Source organism: Aptenodytes forsteri, unplaced genomic scaffold (assembly GCF_000699145.1).
Source record: "Aptenodytes forsteri isolate BGI_AS27 unplaced genomic scaffold, ASM69914v1 Scaffold142, whole genome shotgun sequence".
Classification (NCBI taxonomy): domain Eukaryota; kingdom Metazoa; phylum Chordata; class Aves; order Sphenisciformes; family Spheniscidae; genus Aptenodytes; species Aptenodytes forsteri.
In genome coordinates, this window is record NW_008794598.1 from 1,405,220 (window position 1) to 1,425,983 (window position 20,764).

General features: G+C 42.4%; 1 protein-coding gene across 2 annotated transcripts in view; it reads right to left on the reverse strand.

The window, feature by feature from the left end:
- RAP1A (RAP1A, member of RAS oncogene family) overlaps positions 1–20,498 on the reverse strand; it is a 41,533-nt gene extending 21,035 nt beyond the window's left edge. The window contains exons 1-2 of one of the 2 annotated variants that reach the window (XM_019470365.1): positions 20,427–20,498; positions 3,012–3,081 (exon numbers count right to left, since the gene is read on the reverse strand). The gene's annotated coding sequence lies outside the window, so the exon portion shown is untranslated. Of the gene's footprint in view, positions 1–3,011; positions 3,082–4,861; positions 4,963–20,426 lie in introns of those variants that run through there. The other variant, XM_009272735.2, reaches the window with a different exon arrangement.
- Positions 20,499–20,764: the final 266 nt, after the last annotated feature.

Sequence of the window (20,764 nt, forward strand, 5' to 3'; positions counted from 1 at the left end):
CATAGCCAGTCCCCGCTGGAGCTGCATCGGGACTGGCAGCCTGAACGCGTACTGGAGACCTTGCCCCAAACATCCTATTTTTAACCCTCACCCCCCAACCACGGTATGTTTTATGGTCTAAATGTGACACAAGTACAGCCTTAAACAAAAATAAAAAAAATCCCACGTGCAGCTGGAGAGGGGCATACAAATTCTGCAGCCAGTTTAGCATTTTTAAGTCAGAAGATCAGAAATAGAGGGCTCGCCTTCCCGCGCTGAGGCTCTCTGCAGTCACGTCACCAAGCTGCCCTTCCCTCACCCAAGCCTTAGAGGGGGAATAAAGCTGAAGCTTGCAGCAGCAGCCCATAGTTTTAAGCACCTTGGGGCGGTTTTTCTTCAATTCTTGAAACCTATATGAGCTGCAATTGCTTAACTTCATAGAAATTGTGAAACTAAGTCAAACTGAAAGGGATTTTCCAGAATGATAACTTTGAATATCTAAAAGCAGAGCAAGCAATGTCTGTGAACTCTAGTACGTTGACAACATTTTTGGTTAAAACTCTGGCAGCTGTAAGCTCTTCTGCTTGAAAATTTCCCTGAGAAGTAACATTCACTTCCTTTCTTTCAAGAATCATGATTTTGGATGGAAGGAGAGGGGAATTCCGATTAGCAATGATTTTCCCCTTGATAATCCTTAGAAATTAAAATGTGATGCATTTTTTGTAAAGTATAAATGCAACTTATTGATCCAGTTTATCTTCATCTTCCTACAGTTCCACAGTCAGCTCCACGCAAGAAAACCCGGAAAGCAATCAAGCTAAGGGTTAAATTTAGCTGTGAACTCTTTCACTTCTTATTTATAGTAAAAATACTTGTGGGAAAGTTTCAGCTGGGAGCAGTACAAGACTAACTTCTCATTTCTTCTCCACAGTATTTGCAGATATTTTTTTTTTTCAGGTGCAACAGGAAACCAAGATCCTGAAACGCATGAGCCTTGTTACTGTAAACCCCACACGCCTTAATTATCTTGTAGCTCTTTCACAAGTATGTTAATGTTATCTGTTTATTCAACACGAATAGAGTGCTCAAGAAATTACTATGCTGCATCCTAGCCAACTTTTCATTTGGCAACTGTTTATGCCCACCTAAATACAGTTAGACACAGTAGCATTCATTTCCATCCAGAGCTCTGTGTAGTGGGATTGCATGCTGTGAAGCAACGGCTATGTTTCAAAATGGAATGAAACTATGGGTGTTAAGTGTTCCTTTTGATTCAAGAAAAGAATATGATCACGAAGGAGTGTAAAAAAATAACTTTTAGTGTTAGTGCAAATGTTGTGAAACTGGTCTCATTAGTTCTGAATGCTGTGGTGCAAAAATAAAGCAAAAGCTGAGCATGTCTCCTTGCTCGTGCTCCCTTTTCCCATACACGCACAGCCACCTAGCTACGGCAGGACAACCACGGGGCACAGAGCACATTTCATGCTAACCCCTCACTGCCCTGAGCAGCAGGCTCCCTCCTCCCCGCTGTATCAGACTCTCCAACCTACCCAGCACCTGTACAGCCACTTTAAATACAGAGTAATAAATTAGTAGGGTTCAGATTTCACCTATAATAATGAACAAACTTTGCTTCTACACTGCGAAACACCTGACAGCTCAGGATTAATCCCTTCTTTTCCTTATTCTTTGAGCATCTCTTTGCTGCTGCTACTGTCAACAACACTGCCTGGGAAGTGACAGAAATGGATATTCAAACTATTCACAGCATCACCCCCAAACTGCCCAGCTCTTTCCTGGAGGAAGAGTGAAGGGCCCTACCCTGTGAACAGAGGGAGAGAGCATCTCTGCTGCTGCTACTGTCAACAACAGCAACAGCAGTCCCAAGCTACTGCCTGGGAAGTGACAGAAATGGATATTCAAACTATTCACAGCATCAGCCCCAAACTGCCCAGCTCTTTCCTGGAGGAAGAGTGAAGGGCCCTACCCTGTGAACAGAGGGAGAGGTGAAGAAAAGATGTGGGATATCTGTTTTAATATACAAAAATGAAAGGCAGTGCAGGCAGGATGGCAGAAGGATCTCTGAGAGGGACCAGCAGATGAAGCTGTAACCTGAAACGTGGCTCCGAGCACCCGCTCACCTGCATCTTTATTCGGCCAAGCACTCACGCACTCTCTTAACTGCATGAATCATCTTTCACCCTGTTGCAACCGAGTGGCTGAATCAGGGTACAAAGAAGCAAAACTTTCAGGGTATTTCCCAACCAGCAGAAGAAGCCAGGCAGAGGCTGCAGGGAGGGTGGCGTGGGGAGAACGGCCGAGGCCCTTCAGGAGATAAACCTGACACAAAAACTAGCCGTTCCTGTTACAAAAGTTTCACCAGCTCATTAAGAAGTTTATAATTTGGGTGGTGGGGAGAGAGAAGCATAACAAATAAGGGAAGCGAACACAGCACTGAAAGAGAGTGGAGTACAAGAACTTCAAGTTAACCTGAAATGTGATGTGCACCCTGTGAAATGCAAATGCCTGAGTACAGATTTATTCATCTGAAGAAGGCAGTTTGTATTCATTAGTTTCTCCTTCCTTCTCCAAACACTGATGGAGCTACAAGGAACAGGAGGTGCAGATATACCGCTCAGTATGAGGAAGACAGTGCTAAGAGCACGTGGTCTGATGGTTTTGCATAACTTGATGAAACATTGGCCGTAACTGATGACACTACCTCCATTAACTAAGACGATAACCAAAGACTTAAAAATCAAAGCAGACACATTCTTGACTCAGCCTTAAGAAGAAAAACTGTGGACTGTAATCACAGATTTGTATTTTGTACAACAGCAGAGGATATCAGGAAAGACAGAACACACAACTTCAGGGTTTCTTTTCCCCACTACAGGAAACAAGATTCAGGCAACTTTTTATTTTAAACAACGCATTATACACCTATCAATTCTCAAGCTTCCCCAACTGCCAATGTTTTCACAGTTAACAATTTCATTTGCAATATATTGAGAACATTAAAAAACTCTTACCTTGGCATAAAAGATCTCTCATCAGTGTTAGCAGCCCTACTGAAGGTTTTTCCAGGCTTCCTACAACGGACTGAAGGAAAAAAAAAAAAATTAATCATTTTTTCAAATGACAGTGTATGCAAGCATCAAATCTTCTCTTTATGGTTTCAAACCAAAACATGCCTGTTATAAAATTTGCTCTTTGCTTTATCAATGAAGCTCTACGCAATTTCTGAGTACTCAAATCAAATTACCTTAAAAACAGGAACTCCAGCACAATTTAACTTTGCCTCTAGGACAGTGAAAGACTGGAGGGGGGGGGGGGGGGGGGGGGGGAAGGCCAATGGCAAAACACAATTTCTACTTGACTGTGTCATTAAAAAACGCTTTACAAACCGGACTTGCAGTTAAGGTAAACCATAGGAAGATGACAGGAAATTGCACTATCTCAGGTGAAAAAGTAAAAATCAAGCTCACAACTGTAAAGTTCATATTTCTGTTTAACACAGGACTGTACTGGCTTTTGGAAGCGAGAAGTAAAACTTGTCCCTGTGCTGTGCAGTGTCAGCTCAGCCATCCAGTCTTTCACGTCCAGTGATGAAGCTTCAGTCTGAAAACAGAGTAACCACGGCTGACGAGTCTCGTTTTCCAAAAGCCACAGCACACCCACCGCCCTGCTCCAGGCGGGCTGGGCCAGACGCAGCTGAGCTACGAAGCTGAAACGCTCCTGCACCTCCAGCCCCGGCACAGGCGGCAGAAGAGCTGCAGCAGTGCAGGACCGTGCTCCCGCTTGGTCCTCCTCTCACCTCCCATCATCTCAGGCAAGGGCTGCTCACCCTGCCGCCTCGTTGGCTTGAGATTTCATTTAGGAGCACAGGCTACTGGCAGGTTGGGTGTGTGTGTGGGAGGGTGTGTGTGTGGTGTGTGGTGTTCCCTCCTTTTTTTTTTAATGAAAATTTCAAGTTCCTGATTTTTGTCTACCAGATTTGACAGCAATAAAATACAGTCTGCAGACATGGAAAGAAAAGATTGCCATCACAGGGAGAAGTACTTCTCTCTTCTTATGCACTATTTTCAAATCATTACCTAAATAGCTTGTCTGTTGTTTCTTTACATCAATTTTTACTGGATTTACGCGAAGTTGCCACTTCTGTCCACAATCCCCTGTACCTGTTATTTGGTGGCTGCATTTGCAAAAAGTTCACACGCATTTCCAAAGTCTCAATTTTTCTCTTTCCTCTGGCAACGCCTTCTACCTCGATACCACGGATTTCATCCCCAAATATATATTGACAGCTATCCTCCCTCGATTTCTGACCATTCATCGTTCAGCTAACCCAGGAGTGGGAATTTTAATGAACAGTTCAATGACCAACTCCTATTAAAAGTCAACAGGATCCAGGCTCCCACATCCCTTCTTCCAACTTACTTGAAACTCCCTCCCCACCGCCTTTGCATCTGTAGCACACCGTGCCTGCGCCGGTGTGGGAAAGCATTACCCCAGAAACCCGGGGAAATGTGTTTCTGAAGAACAAGCTACAGATAACAGATCAGCAAAGATATTTAAAAACTGAGTCAGTACTAAATGAGTCAGAAGGCCACGGCTGGACTGAGAGGCGAGAGGGAGGCAGGGCAGAGGGGGAGGCATCTGCTCCTCCACAGCTCCCACTTGCTGCAGCGAAGCCGCTCGGGCAGGTGCTGGCATTACATGGCAGCTGAAGCGGGGCTGGAAACGCCACCGAGGGCGCTGGCCGGGCTTCCACTGCGCTCTGAGCACACGTCCAACAGGTAGGTTTAAACAGGCACGGCCACTTTTTAACAGATTAACAGACTCCAGCCATTCTGACTAACGGGATTAATCAAACCCTCACCTGAAAGCTGGCTGCTACGGTTCTCCAAGCGCTCAGGAGCTTCCTGCGCTCTCTCCAGGCTCTTTACTCCTCTCCCCCAGTTTGCTTTTCCCACAACAAAAAGACAACTTTCTCCTGCAGGAAAGATGGGCGCTGCTTAAGTCAAATCACCATGTTCCCGTTAGACTTTTTCTCCCTAATATGGTCTACACAAAACTTCACTGACAAAAGACAAACTGGGGTCAGCCTAACCCTGCTTGAGGTTGTATCAAGTTTGCAATGCATTTTAAGAGATGAAAACATAGTACTTTCTGCTATCAAGAATGCAGGAAAAAGCCGGCTACGTTTAAAGCAGCCCAGTGACCCTGAGTGATCACGAAGTGTAGAAGCCATCACTTAACCGCTCGCAATCGGCATTGCCGTGGTAAAATCCAGTGACTGTTCCATCACTACAAAGTAAAATTATTTTAGGGAATCCATTAGGTTTCTTTCTCGTAAGAAACATACAGTGCCTGTGCAACCATGTTGCACCTCTGCAGCCGAGCAGCAGGATCTTGGCAGCACACCTCTGCAGGGAGGCTGCACCGCACGCCAGTACCAGGTGCAGTATCACCGCACGCAGGAAACAGAAGCATGAGGCACTGATGCTATCAGGGTCCCTCTGAAACGAATCCAGCATCCTGTCCCGTACCTCTCCAGCCCGCGCACAAGCCCTGCCGTGCCTCTGCCTCCGCTTCCTCCTCCAGCCACCTGGGCAGCCCCACGCTGCAGCGGGACGCAGCGGGACAGGCCGTCATCCCAGCCCTGCCCCTGCCCGGGCAGCACAGACGTCATGTGTGTGACACTACTTGAAGAGCATCTACAAGCCGTGAAAAAAGAAAAGGGCGGAGGGGACAGCATGGAGGTGCACCCAGACAGGGGATGCAGCATCTCGTCGGTCCTCGAGAGCAGGACAAGTCCCAGCGCCACCGTCCCCCTGCCCCAGTAACCCTGCTGGCTCCTTGTCCACCTGTTTTAAAAGATTGTAATACTTGCAGTATCACAATCCTTTGTTCGGTAAGACTGAACTTCAGCAGCAGTGATACTTCAAACTAATCACACCCATGGCTACACCCTGCTGCTGTGACAGGCGAAGGGTCCTCTGCCTTCAGCCTTTTATAGGTTCAGCACCAGCTACTCCAAAGTCTCTATTCACTACTAAAAGCCTACAGCTCTGTGTTTCTCTCTGTTTTTGGAGTAGCAGATCAACTTCCACAGATAAGTCTGCCAAGTAAGTGCTGTATTGCTTTTCCCTGCCGACCCCGGTTCTGGCTCCCCCAGCCCTGCCCCGGGGTGGAAACCAGTGCCCGCCGACTCCTGAGCCTGCAGCCTGGGAAGTGCAGACTTACCCCGAACATCGACGGGCAGCCACCATCTTTCACTAACAGCCCCGGCAGCAGGGTCCTGTCCCGCTCGCAGGCTTTGACCGCGTAAGTTAAGAGGCAGAAGACAAGGTGGTATTTCCCGATCCGCAGGCAGGGCAGGACACACGCTTGCCCTGCGCTACCAGCGCTGCGGGAGCACGGCGAGACAAGCCCTTGGAAGGCGTCCCTGGTCCTTCAAGCCCCAGATAAGACAGTCTGGCATTACGTGGCTACCTGCTCTTCCCAAAAGCATTTCTGAAAGCTTCCAAGGGATAAATGAAGCAATTGTTCTCCTTTTAACGCTAGAATCCTAGGAAGTTTAAATGAAAAACTAGTAATTTGTTTTTTCAAAGGTTTTCTGCGGTTTTCTTAGCAGCTCTGCATCCACACTCCAGAGCCATGGCTGACGCCACCTTGCAACCACAGAAATCAAAATGTTGCAGAAACAGATAATGAAGTTGTCATAATCCTTGTCAAATATTTTTCCAAATATAATAGGAAGTGAGTCTACAGCAAAGCCGAGTTCATTCAGGCAGCTCTTGCTGCAAGCATTTGCTTGGATCCAATTTATACACACCTGAAAACAGGGATTTTTAGTGAAAGCGCTGACACAGTCTCAGCTATAGAACTGAAGACAGATGACAACTCAGCAATGCAGAGTGCATTTTCACTCAAGAAGCACAACGCACAGCCCTAGTTTAAAAAAGGGTGAGAGAAAAGGAACAGAAAAAAGCGAGGCACTGAACGAGCACACACCAAACCACAAGCATCAGTTCCTAGAGATAACGTGAAATGGCCTCTCAAGGTGCAGCTTCTACATCCACGTGCACTGTTAACCTGACACGTATTTTGCTCTCTTGCTGTTCCCCAGAAAGATGCACCATGGCATCCCTGGGATAGAGGAGAGGGGGGCAGGGAGCAAACATCACTCACCTGGCTTTAGGGAACAAAAAAGAGAATAACCTCCTTCTGAGTGCCAGCTTGCTCATCACCCACACCTCCCTTTTTCTAGCGGTCTGATTTTCACATGCGGAAACCAAAATATTTAACATTTCCAAGGGGAAATGTGCTGTCAGCATTTTACAGATTTGGGAGAGAAACACGCAGATGTCTGCGTGAACTTGAGCACCTCCCATCTCAGGCTGGCTGCGCTACCCCAGCGGCCACGGCTTTCCCATTTCCCCAAGAGAGGGGCAGATTCTTGGGACGTTACAGCCACATGTCTTAGTTATTTTTACCCTAGCAGTTAAATACTGAATCATGGCTACTATAAACAAACCTGTTTAATTTTGAACTTGTAAATGTTCTTCATGCCAGCTTTTTAAGTTACTATAAACTAGGCCATGAAAAGGTGTGGATTTTTTTTTTTAAAATGTGTCTACTAAACATTGCTCAATAGTCCACCAAAATCCTTTCATTACTCCTAGCCGTGTTTGCAAAACAAACTCAAATCCAGCACTTCTGCAAAGGAAAGATTTACGATGCCCAAAATCACACTCAAACTGACAGATCCACTCCACAATAGAAAACTCCAAACAAATAGAAAGAATGATACAGCAGTGAAGGCTGGAAACACGAGACCTAGGGCTCTACCCTTGGCTTCACCGAGGACCGGCACTTGCCAAACCGTAGGCTGCAAAATGCCAGCAGCATCGCGCCAGTTTGGCCGCCCGGCCCAGCACTGCCGAACAACAGCTCCACTCACCATCTGCTCCCGAATTAGTTATTTGTTATACACCATGTTCTTAGATATTAAATTACTCAATGAAGTCGAAAGCGCATTAAATATTTCAATTACATAACTGTTACATGCGAGCTACAGAAACATGCCGGGAAGAGGGATGGTGGATAACAAATGAAAGGGTGTTTGTCTGCAAATCGCACAATTAATTAACAGACACCTCTCCTAAGAAGCAGCGAGACAAACACTGCCATAGACTTACCTTGTTAGTTAGCACGGAATTTACTTAAATAATAAAAATCACTGCCATGGACTCACTTGCCAAGTCCCTTCCCCAAGGCAGTCAATCTCCCTGCCTTTCGGGTACACAGAAAACCTCCTCCACCTTTCCTGAGGCCATCGACATCAGAAAAATGAGGGAAGGAAAAAAAAGAAAGAAAAAAAAAAGACAAGACTAAGCAGAAAGCAGGACTTTGGTGTGACTTTAAAGTACAATTTGACAAACTTCCACTCACACAAGCTTCAGAGTCTGCCTCTATTTTATTACTCATTATCACTGCGGTATCTGACACCCAAGTAAATGTATTTTATATAGTAACATCATATAATAGCATACATCTTCTATACATTATGGCAGGAATCTGACCCTCAATCTTACAATTTTAACAGTGAAAACATTACCACTTCCACTGCCTGCTTTCAGCACCAAATCAAATACAAATCAAGGCAACAAGTGTATAACTAACTGTATGCATAATCATGTTGTAGGATGAGTCACTACCCAACTGCGGAGCATTAGTGATTCTGCAGTATACAGCCAGTCCCTCCAGGTTTCTAAGCTTTTGTTCTCCTGAATTCAATGCAGGCCAAAACCTGCATTATTTCTTGCAAAACCAAGGAAAACGTTTTGGTTCCAGGCAGGAATTTACATTGCCTAATCAACCTATTTTATACTTTGGTAACTTCAGCATTAGAAAACAGGTATTTTGGACACTCAAACACATGTACTCCTCAGGGGAAGCCTAAGTACACCAAAGAACTGAAGCGACTCATACGTGAGTTCCAATTCCCTACAATAAGACTTGGGAACTGAATCTAATCCTGAACCACTACTGTGCTAAAAAGCATTTTAATAAAGTAACTATAAGCTGAATTCACTGTGATTAGTGAAAAGTGTAACACTATTTCACTATTGTAACATTCTAATATTTCTAAAAGAGAATTTTCACCAATAATTCATAAATTTACAAACAAGATGGCAGCAACATTTTAATAACATACCTTGTCCAGCTAAGAGGCAATCACGATTCAGTAATTTAAATCCAAATACATTCTTTTTTTTGTTTTTGAAGTACTAGATAAAAACAAAAAACCACAGCGAGACGCACACGCAAAAAATAAAGCTAGTGACAAGCCAAATAAGCAAACAGGTATTTGAGAACACAAGAGAAAAACGACATTGTTCCGAGATGTTACTCGAAGTGTTCAACCAGAAAAGGCAAGAGACCGGCCTTCAAATCTTGCACACACACATTCTCAAAAACTCAAGTCCCGACCGTGTGCTCCTCTGAGCCACATCCAAATCGCCAGTTTCTGCATAATTTCACATCCTCCGCAGTGTATTGTGAAGGTTACTGATGCAGGGCCAAAGCCATAAAAGCCTGGGCTAAGAGTAAAGTCCTCTAGCAACAGAGTTGTCCTTTCCAACTTGAGTGTTGTGCTGAACTGGAGCTTTGAGCAAATTAACGACAGCACACACAAACAAGTCAGAGAAACAAACTTCTTTGAAAATAGCAATAATTCTGTGATTTGAAAAAGCGATTTTATGCACAAGCATATTGAGATTGATCTTCCTCAGTCTGTAATCTTTTCTGCAACCAACTTCACGCTGAACTTCCAATTTTAAATATCATAATGTTAACTTCTATGGAAGTGACTGCCTACTTACTCATTTTAAATTGCTTTGCTACAGAAGCACTCCAGGCAAGGAACGAGTACTTTGGGCAGCTAAAGCTTGCCATGCTGAAACGGCTAATTTATTTTTTGTCCTATTGGTCTGCATTTGCAGAAAGTTGCCAGGGACATGTGCCAGACAGACAAAGACAGGGGAAAGGAAGCCAGAAGCAAAACTCAAAGACCAACACACACTGCATCCCCAAATTAGAACAAAAAGCTACGTCACTCGCTGTAATTGGCAGCCTCCCCTCCGAACGGACTGCAGCACTGCTGCAAATTTAATACTAATGAGCACTGATCTGCAAACAGGAGGAGAGACATCCACCTAAACTGCGCAGATTTAGGAGCAAATAGACTTTTCTCAATTATACATAAAAACCAGTTTAATCGTAAGTATTGTGTGGCCACATTATGGAAACAGAACGGCGATGAATCACACAGCTAACGCTGGTGTAGCAGACAGACGGCAGAACAGAGGTCCTCCCAAGCAACACCATGGTCGCACTTGGCCATTTCTCCTCTTCTCATCTAGAGCTGCTTGAGTATTTTCAGCAGAGGGGTTTACACAATTCAGAGGAGTGCTCAATAGCTTTTTCAGAAGAAGAAAAGAAAAATATTTCCTTTCCCCCCTCCTCATCAGCAAAACATGTAAATGTTAAAGGGCATAAACATTAGACATAGAAGCCATTCACGGGACTTCCTCCATCTGTTGTCTACCACATCCACAACCTGCCACTGACTTTTAAGTCCTACATATAAATTTTTTTCTCCATTTTCTTTAGTGGAAAAAATGTTCTGATCTTTTTTAACACAGATTAAATTCCAGACAGACTCTAGGAGGCTCAATCATAGCAAAACACCAACTACATTATACTTGGTAAGAATAATTTGTTGTGCTGATAGTAGCTTGGCAACGTTCTTAACGATGTTCTTCCTGGTTTATATAATTAGAGTAAATAAGTGACATGAGGTAGGTAGATTGTCACTGCCATTTTAGCTTGCACTTTAATTGTTTTATTTCTGCAGACATAGTGACCAGACACTGGTCACAAAGCCCAGGCACTGGTCACTGCCAGGAGCTGGAATCCAGTTTGTCCTTAATTTGGTCTCCAGCATCAAATCTCTGATGGAGAAACCAATACAGCTTCCTCCCGATTAAGGTTTCTTTGAAACTTCTTGAAAAAATTGTAGAGGTTTAAACTGCTCTTCAAATGTATTTCTACCCATCAGTGATAAATTGTAAGACTAATATTAAGCCTCTAAAAACGCGTCATCTGTTAGCACGGACCGCCTCCCAGCTTTTCAGGAGACTGGGCTAACTTACAAATTCCAGAAAATATTAAGATTCTTTAAATTTTACTGGCAAAGCTGCAATAATCAGTTTGTGTGTATACACTGGATTTGACCATGTCGACCAACCTAAAGGTCAGGTTTGCATATGCAGTCTAGAGATTTTCACTGCCTTAAAAATACTTTACTGTTTAGTGTGCGTCAGCCACAAGCAACCAAAACACCTACCGTTCCCACGCAACTGCAGCTAATTAAACGCCTGTTTTAACAATGATTTTTTGAATGAAAAGCCCCACTTACCATATGGCCACTTATTAATACTACATTGTTTATCAGTTTAAATAAAACCCCTACAGCAATGAGTATCCATGTAATGAGTACCTAAATACAGTTAACAATGGATGTATTTTAGCACTGTAAAGTAGAACTGTGCCTCTTGAAATGTTTTCATGGCAAATTTTAAGGAATTTAATAGGAACCTGAATAGCAGTAAGTTAATGTACAGAATTACCTTAAAATAGAGGAAAAAGTGACAGTTTCATTACTTTTTATAAAGAAATGAAGTTATTTAATATGGTACTTAATCCTTCAGTATTTAGCTCAGTCCCTTAATGTTGCTTCCTGGAACCTGGGGACAGAGGGGGGTGGAAACTGAATTTTCTTTTACAACAAAAATGAAATTTTCTTCTACGTGAAGATTTTAACTGAAGGAATATTCAAAAATGTTATTAACACTTCAGTGCTGGAGCCTGAAGGGCATCACAGCGAGAACTTTCAGGCCAGGAGGGTCGAGAACCGAACCGCTGGCAGATCTGACCTCTGCACTGGGGGTTCTCTGAAGTTTTTAAATCCTCCTGAATCTGCTGGGCTTAAAAGGACAGAACTACTTTGACAATTCATCCTGGAATTTCCTTTATGGAAAATAAAAGGTGACACTAACCCCTAAAGGAAATAGCTCTGATAGTTTAAATCAGTTTTATATGAGCCATTTCAGTATTTATAGGTCAAGCTTGATTACAACCAAAATAGATTATTATACAGCTGCCTTTAAACAACAACAACAAAAAAACCCACGGGCAGTTGGACTCCTGCTCCCAGAAGAAGAGACGCTATGTTTAACTCACAACCAAGGGAGGACACATCCTACAGCAGCTAACAAGATGAGTACCACTGGCATCAGCCAGCTCTTCCCCTCCACCTCATGAACAGTATTCAAACAGGAACAAAAAAAAGTCGTCTTTTTTTAATGTGTCTTTGAAATGATAAGACATAAGGCAATAGGAAAAAAAAAAATCTCTCCCATATTAGTATGCAAATTTGTTAAACATATGGCCTGGAGACAGTCAGTTCTGCACTCTGAGCAAGACCTTAGAACGTATCACACTTAATTTGAATGTTAATTGCCATTATCTGCAATTTCTGTGCTTTCCATTTTGGTTAGGACGTCTTTCCATCAAAGTTAAAACTCCCATTCAACTGTTTGTTCTAAAGTCACTCTACAAATATGACCTCAGCCATACAAATGCGTGGGGACTACCGCCACTGGTTTTAAAATATATCTAGGAACTTTTTTAAACTTCTGCCCATAAAGATGCAGTTAATACAAACTTGGCGTGAAGAGGACAATAAAAGAAGTTTCAGCCTCTCAGCTCTGTAGACGTGACTTAGTTTTTCTGACACCTGCTAATAACACGCTCAGCTACCCCTACCGCCCCGCTCAAGCTTGCTTTAGTGTTAAATTGACTTGTACTTGATGCTGTGTTTATGATGAAGGATTAGGGCAAACAGTTCATTTAACAGATAGAGGGTACAAAGTACTGAAATTATAGAATAAAGGAAAAGACCCACGTTCTCGGAATCACACCATTGAGGAAAGTGCCCTGGAACATTAAAACATCTATTTGATCATTTAAAATGAGATTCCTGAAAAAGCTTTATTCTAAATTTGAGTGCATTCTAGTGATCAATATGCCAATGCAGTGTATTCATGAAACAAGACAAAGCCGTAATAATATTGTAATCCCTATGACTTTACAAGTGATCTGATGAGTTAAAAGCCTGAAATGCATGAATATTTCATGAGAAAGGCTGTCTGGAACCATTTCAGCCTGTATCTTTAATCTTAATGTTATTTTCAACTACAATTAGTGTTATAATCCAAAGCAGAAAGCAACAATTGGCTAAATTTATTTTATCTTCACCTGTGTTTATTTCATAAATCCATCGAGATTTCTGTTCTTCAGGCCCGATACCCAGTAACAGTTACCCAGCACAGTACTAACACACCAAATCCCGGGGTAAAGCAAGACGTGCTGGAATGAGACTACTTACGCAAAAAGGAGAATTGTGCCAGAAATAACCTTACCCAGTGAACTATGATTTACTTTAAACTATCACGTGGTAGGTGGCATATAAAAAGATATTATTCTGCATGTCAGCTGTCTGTAATGAAAGTTTTCCTCTTCTCAGCAGGCCCTCCCTACAACTTCAAGTTTATTTGCATTACAGAAAAGAATATTACATAAAAAGCAACATAAAAGGCAGTGCAACCAATACATCCAGCCGAACTGCTCCTCCCACACACTCGGTGCTTTCCAGAGTAAGGGTCTGTTTCCAACTAATGTGTTAAAAATGTGAGAGATGCCCGATTCCATACAGATTATTCACTTGGACAAAAACTAATAGTGGTCTTACTTCTAGAAGCACGGAGCGCTGACAACTACAGCCAGCTAGAGCCATAGACGCTCAGATCTTTTAAAGAGCAGATTTCATAGCTATGAGTTCACATGCAATACCCTAATTTAAATATGACAAATTCAAATTTTTTCAGTATTAGAACACTCCAGAACACAACATCGTTGGATCCAACAAATATTTCAACAAAAAACCCCAAACATTCCAGCCAGCCTTGAATTTGCCGTTCTAGCCACTCACAAGTGCAATGCAACTGTCTGTTTTTCTGTAATGCTCCAGCAAGCAGCAGTTATGCAATACAATCGATTGACAAACACGCTGGGTGCTACTAGTTGCAGTGCATTTCCAAAAAGCAGTCTTTTCCAGTAACTTTTGACAGGGCGACAATTACTTATTACGGAAACGCTCATCCTGCTCCTTATGTGAGTGTACGAAGCACCAGGGCAGCACATATTTTTGACTGCCTCATTTAAGCAATTACTAAAGATCTGTTTCAGCCATAACACAGCCACTGCTGTGGACATATCCGGACCTCATTTCAGTGCCCCAGATGGATTTAAATACTTTCCATCCTATCAATATTCAAAATAAATAACAAACCATAATGATTCAGGCCACCTGCTCAACAGGACTGCTATTGCCTGGCTCCCCATATTTTCAGTCAAAGCGAAAAGGGTGAGAAAGCCAAGCCAACCACCTGCAGATGTGGGCTGTAAGCAGCCCTGGAGCTTCCTTTTTTGCTGTTTGTTACCTGCTTCTTCCCCGTTATAAAAGCCCCTGTGGAGGGTCAGACTTTCCTCCCAGATAAAGGAGGAAAAGTCTTTTCATCAAAAGAAAACAAACAGCAGTTTTCAAAACATACTAAGGTCTGCTTTTGTCAGCATCTGGATTTCTCAATCAAAAATACTAAATGTGCGCTTTCACCCAGGTTCATGTCAAGCCACTACAGCTGCACTGAGGAAGTGCCTGTTCAGGTATAGCAGGTATTTCTCAACACCCAGCACCCAATACCTGCTGGACCACTCGCAGCACGGAGCAGTAACACACATCAAAACACCGTCTTCATGTGGCCACATTCAGATTCACGCAGAGCTACCCTACCTGCTTCAGCCAGCTGACACGGTGAGAAAAGAGCTCTTTGTTATGCCCTGTGGACTACTATCACAGGAGAAACAGAAACAGCACAGTTTTAAATCTCATCTTTAACTAGGGGTACTGGCTACTACAATGTTGTGAGTGCAATCTGCAAATTTAGAAGTTATAAAACCCAAAATGATTGGTGATCAAAATTAGGGAAGGTTTCTGGTGTCCCATTTCTTCCCACACACACCTCAAAGGATCTTCCCACAGCAGATGAATGCAATTTAAGTTTAAACACACCATTTCTGATTAGGAATGTAACACTTAGTGCCTCCTCCTTGAACACCACCCATCTTCCCACAGCCTCTTCATTTTAATGTCATTAAATGGACTACTTTAGACAACCTTAATTATTGCAGTATTAGCAAGGGGAGAAGTGATCTCTCAGTAACCAGTTTCTGTCCCGTTCAGAGCTTTGGAGATCAAAACCTGTTTCGTACCAAACCTGGAAGCGAAACGGCATCAGTAGGTCTAGCACCAGAACAAAGTGCTTCAGTGTAAATACCAGGTACCAACAGCTGAGCAGGTACATGCTGTGTCCTGACTGATGCTTCGCTGTCACTAGGGTCTATACAGCTTCCACCGCACTCCCCTTTCTTCAGAAGGGAGCTCAGAAAAGAGGCATTAATTAACAAATTATCACTATCACAGGAAAGAACAGGAAGCTTCTACTAATGAGCCATTTAGCTCCGAATGCTTTCAGTCAGCCAGCAGACATGTAAAACCAACTCACAGATGATGTCTTAACAGTCACCAACACAACAAGCAAAGCCAACTGAAAAACAAGCGGTGAAGACCCTAAATTTGTTGCAACAGAAAGGCAGCTTGATATAAACTCCCATAAATGCAGGCTGTTCCTTGCAAATAACAATCTGTTACCACTGAGGACAGAGAGCAAATATTCACCTATTTATCCACCACCCAGAATAAGCCGCAGGTCATGTTCTTCCCAGATGTAACAGGCAAAGCAGATAGCCACCACGTTACCTCTACTACAGTCCCAGCACAAGACCAACAGAAGGACACTGCCCGAAGTCAGATGCAGCCAGGAACTGCAGTTTCTTGTTCTCTTCGCAACTCCTTCCCTCTGTCAGCACTGGTACTTGCACAACCACACAATGAGTCAGAGCAAGAAGTGATCTGGTTGAAAACTACATATGTATTTTTGGGACTAGCTCAGTTTTCAGCTAGCTAAGCTCCCTGAGTTACCTCAACATCTAAGAATGCGAGTATCAGAGCGAGGGGGACACTGGGATGTATGGTTGCATTTAGTGACCATGAAACCACAGCCTGAAGCTTTGGCCGCTGGAGCTCTCACCGCATCCCGCCCACTCTACCAGGTAATACAACGGTGCCGTGTAAACACAATGAAACAGAGGGTAATTCAGATTGCGGTGGATCTCCAAAGGTCTCTGCTACAGCCTCCTGCCCCACAAATGGGGCTAGCTTCAAAGTCAGACCAGGTCACTCAAGACCTTGCCCAGTCAATTTCTGCATACCTCCAATGACAGACTCCAAAAGGTCCGGGGCAGCCTGTTCCAGTGCTTAACCGCTCCCACAGGAACACTCCGTCCTTGCTTTAATTTCCCTTGCTGCCACCTGTCATCATGGCCTCTTGTCCCTTCAGCGTGCAGCACTGCCTCTCCCTTGCCATGGCAGGCTCCAAGAGATAGGCAGGGTCAGTCACTTGGTGACACATCTATGGATGCTGAGGTAAAAACCAAACTCACACCATGAGGTTTCAGAACCTACATTGCTCATCCACAAACAGCTTTTGTCAAACATTCTCAGTTTCCTTTGCTTCTAACACTACAAGGTAAACTGGTCTTAACAGGCATGAAACATCTACTTTATACATCATACCACATAACAAAAAAAAAATTTTCAAATTATTTTTGCACATGGAGGACACTATCTACAGAAACCCAAGTTACCTACTCTGCCCTCCCAGGACTGTCACCCACTGCAAATCCACTCTGACCTTGGAGGATGCTTTTTCACAGCCTGCTCTGACACCTGAGCAAAAGCAAATCTACTCAAGGCACACTCAGCTGGAGCCTCAGAGCTTACATTAAAGCTATTTAATCTTGTAGTTGCTTTCAATCCTGGTGATACTCCACGAAATACAACTAAAACATCATTTTTCATATACTATAACCAGGTCTCTCCTAAAAATCTTACATTATTGGAACAAATGCTGTGTTGAATGCCAGGTCCACTAGCTAAACAGCAACCTTAAAGAGCATTAATTTGCATTTTTAAAAAACTCAAAGGTATGGCTAGGAAAACCAGCATTTACTCTAAAATCTTGTCTATTTTATAAATCAAAAGCAACCATGCATTCTGGAGAGCTTGTTTACGTATAAATCAAGAAATCTTAAGGAGAAAGTTGGACTAGATGATGGTTGCAGATCCCTTCCAACTGAAATATTCTATTCTATTCTGAAAGGAAAAAACTAGAGGCATCCAAGGAATCTGTGTTACTTATGATATAGGATTGTTTTCCAGAGAATCAGTCAGGAGGAACATCTGGCCAAACTTCACCCTGTTTATGTAACATCACACTATGGAGCTCAAACCCTTCATTTGTTTTCTGGTCCCTGAGTGATCCAACCCTAAAGATGCTAACTCCCTAGAGAGGCAGCTCCATCCTCTGACAGCTGGGACCTCCCTGGAAACCCATAGGCAGGGACACAAATACAGGCAGTAAAACAAGAGAGTGGAGGACACTTCGGAGCAGAACCGGTCATCAAGCTAAGACCAGGGCACGACAACCTCACGCCAAGTCACTTAGAACACAGACTTGTCTCAAACACAAATCTAAACTACATTTAGTTTGGACTATCGAAGAATATTTAAATAAGTTATCATTCCTGCAGTAACTTTCCTGGGTGGTATAGGACTTTTAGGGAAGAAAGCTAAAAGCAACACTGAAATACAGAATTAACGTCATATGGCTAGATACTATTTTTTAAACATGTAATTTGCAAGTATATATGCAGGCTAATCAAAGGTTATTTCTATTTCAACATATTTATGTAAAAAGTGTACCCACAGATACTTTACATTAGATAATTTTTTTTTATATCCTTCTTACTCAGAAGCTATAAATGAAAGTATATCTTCTTCACACTTATTTTAATCCTTTCTCTTCTGGTATATTATTTCAACAGTTCTTCATTTAACCAGCACAGATTTTTTTTTTCATTCTAATATTAGTGTTGGAGACACTGAACTGGATCAGTCAGACTCCTACTTGGTTCTTGCTTCCAAGTGTTCCTGAATGCTCAACAATAAAAACTCAACAACGGGAAAGCCAAGGAGTTAAAGCTATGACTTGCCTAAGAGCTCTAATCTTATTGTACAACTGCAGAGGATGAATAACCTACTACTACTTCTAACTGCATGGCTTTTAAAAAAAAAAAAAAAGTCAACCATTCTGGGAAATGTTTTACCCATAAAAATTGCGCCTCTCGTCTTGGACTGACTAATGCAATCTATCACTTGTATATGTAGGATTGAAATAAATTCATCTTCACAACTGTATGCTCTATTTAGCCAGTTCCATTAACTGAAATATACTGAGCTTGATTATAGTTTCAACACTAGCAGTGGAAAGCATATTGTATTTTCAGTCTGCTGAGTAACAGCCATGAGCTAGTACAGCTGTAGTCGCGTTCCAACCTGTGCTTTATGAACAAAAAGCTAGGTCCTCCTTTACCCGCTCTGCACTTATGATGCCAGGATATAATCCACGGAGAAACCTGTTTGAGAGGTGAACTTTTTAGGACATTAATTTATACCTAGAGAGCAAGCTAGGAACCCGAATAACCTCAAATCCCAGCTGCCACCAGACTTCAGTACTGCAGCAAATAAAGCAAAACACCTCACACAAGTTTTAGCATCTGAACAAGACAGACTGGATCAAACAAGATAGCTCAGCAAGATTAACTTTTCTTTCCAACTTTCTAACATCCTTACTTATCTTGGCCATTAGGTGTCATGTTTCCAGGATCAGAAGCTTTTGCAAAGTGCGAACACAAATGCCTAAGTAAAAATTTGTCCCTGGGATTTATGAGCACCCCTTTAAGAAGATGCCGTCATTAAAATTCTGCTTAATTTCCTATTACCTATTAAATAAAAGAATAAAAGCAAATCAATAACTACTTCAGAGCTCAGCATAAAATGAATTCAGGCTGTACTCTAACCACCATCCCCACTATCTCCTCTTAAAAAAAACAAACAAAACCAAAACCCACCTCAAATCAAGGCCAAAAAAAAAAAAAAATTCCAAACACAACCTCAGGACTTGACCTAGTTTTAAAAGTTAGGTCTCTCTCGAATCTGCTTCTGCAGAATTAAACACACAAAGCTACCACAAGTGCTTGATGTCTAACATTAATCTGGCTCCTCAGAAATTAAAAGAAAGCAATAAAATAGGAAGTCTCCCATATTATCCTAAAAAAAAAGTTTTAATCAGGATCCACAGCCAGACCCAGCTGACTGAGGCCAGCAGTGCTCTGCTGAACTGATTTCAGCAAGGTTGAAAGTAACACTGGACCAAGGGGAATTCTGAATTTCAAACAGCTATAAGTAAAAAACATTTCAAATATAAAAAGTAAAGATTTCAACTTTACGTACATTTAAAAGATTCACTTCCTCTTCTCTAGTATAAACAGATAACATGTTCCTGTTCTCAGGATATTAGGATTCCTCTTCTTTAAGATGAATTTTTTAAAAGTCTCTGTAGCACAGAAGCAATCCGTTCTCTAAACACTAAGTACAAGTTCAAAGTGCCACCAAGTCACTGTGCACGCACACGGTACAAGAAAAAACACTGCAATATATAGCACAAACAAATGTTTAGAGTTGTTTATGCCTAAGAGTATGATTCAATATACCATTAAAACTTTTATGTTAGAGTACGTCCACATGTTACACTACTGCTATCTAATTATATTTCAGTTTTTTTAAGAACAATCCTCAGACTGGATGAAATGTATCACAAACAGTCTATATCTGTATATTTGCAGCTTATGGTTTCAAATATAAACCATTTTGATAAACTGCATAAATATCAGTCTCTAAATAAAAGCATTAACGTGTCACTGGAATTATACTGTGCTAGTAATTTAGTCCATTTGGCACGCAGTCCTCTCAGAATCTTCAGCAAAGCTACTTACTCTAAAAACGGCCACACCAGAGCCAAGACACGAGATGACAGACACCGTTCTTAGTTCCTTTGAGTCTTCAGAATTACAACTTTTGGGTCTGCCAGCACCGGCTGGGCCTACTACACGCCATCAAGGTTTCTTTTGCACCGTACACGGTCCCTTGATCAGACCAATACACCCTTCCGGACATACTCTCCTATGTTTACAAAGGCCGTAAGAAATATCTGCTTTTACAAAGTACAACTCACTTTTCTGTGGATGATCTTAGCCTGACAGAACACAAACACTCCTCTCCTCCCAGTGCGTAGAAAATGCTGTGCATGAAAACAAGATTATTTTTAGAAGCAGTGTATGTGAGCACAGCACTTCCTGACGACTCCACCTTGAAGAATGACATACATATTCTCATTCTCATTTCCAAAACTAGGATTTCACAACTTCTGCTACCCGGCACAACAGAGAGAAGGAAGGGACAATCTGCTGAGAACTGCAAGTGACAATTTCCCGGTCTCTAACTTGGCATTAAAACCTTTCGTTGGAATATGTTGTCGGTCTTGAGGCAATCGCGTCAATAAACCGATGGCAT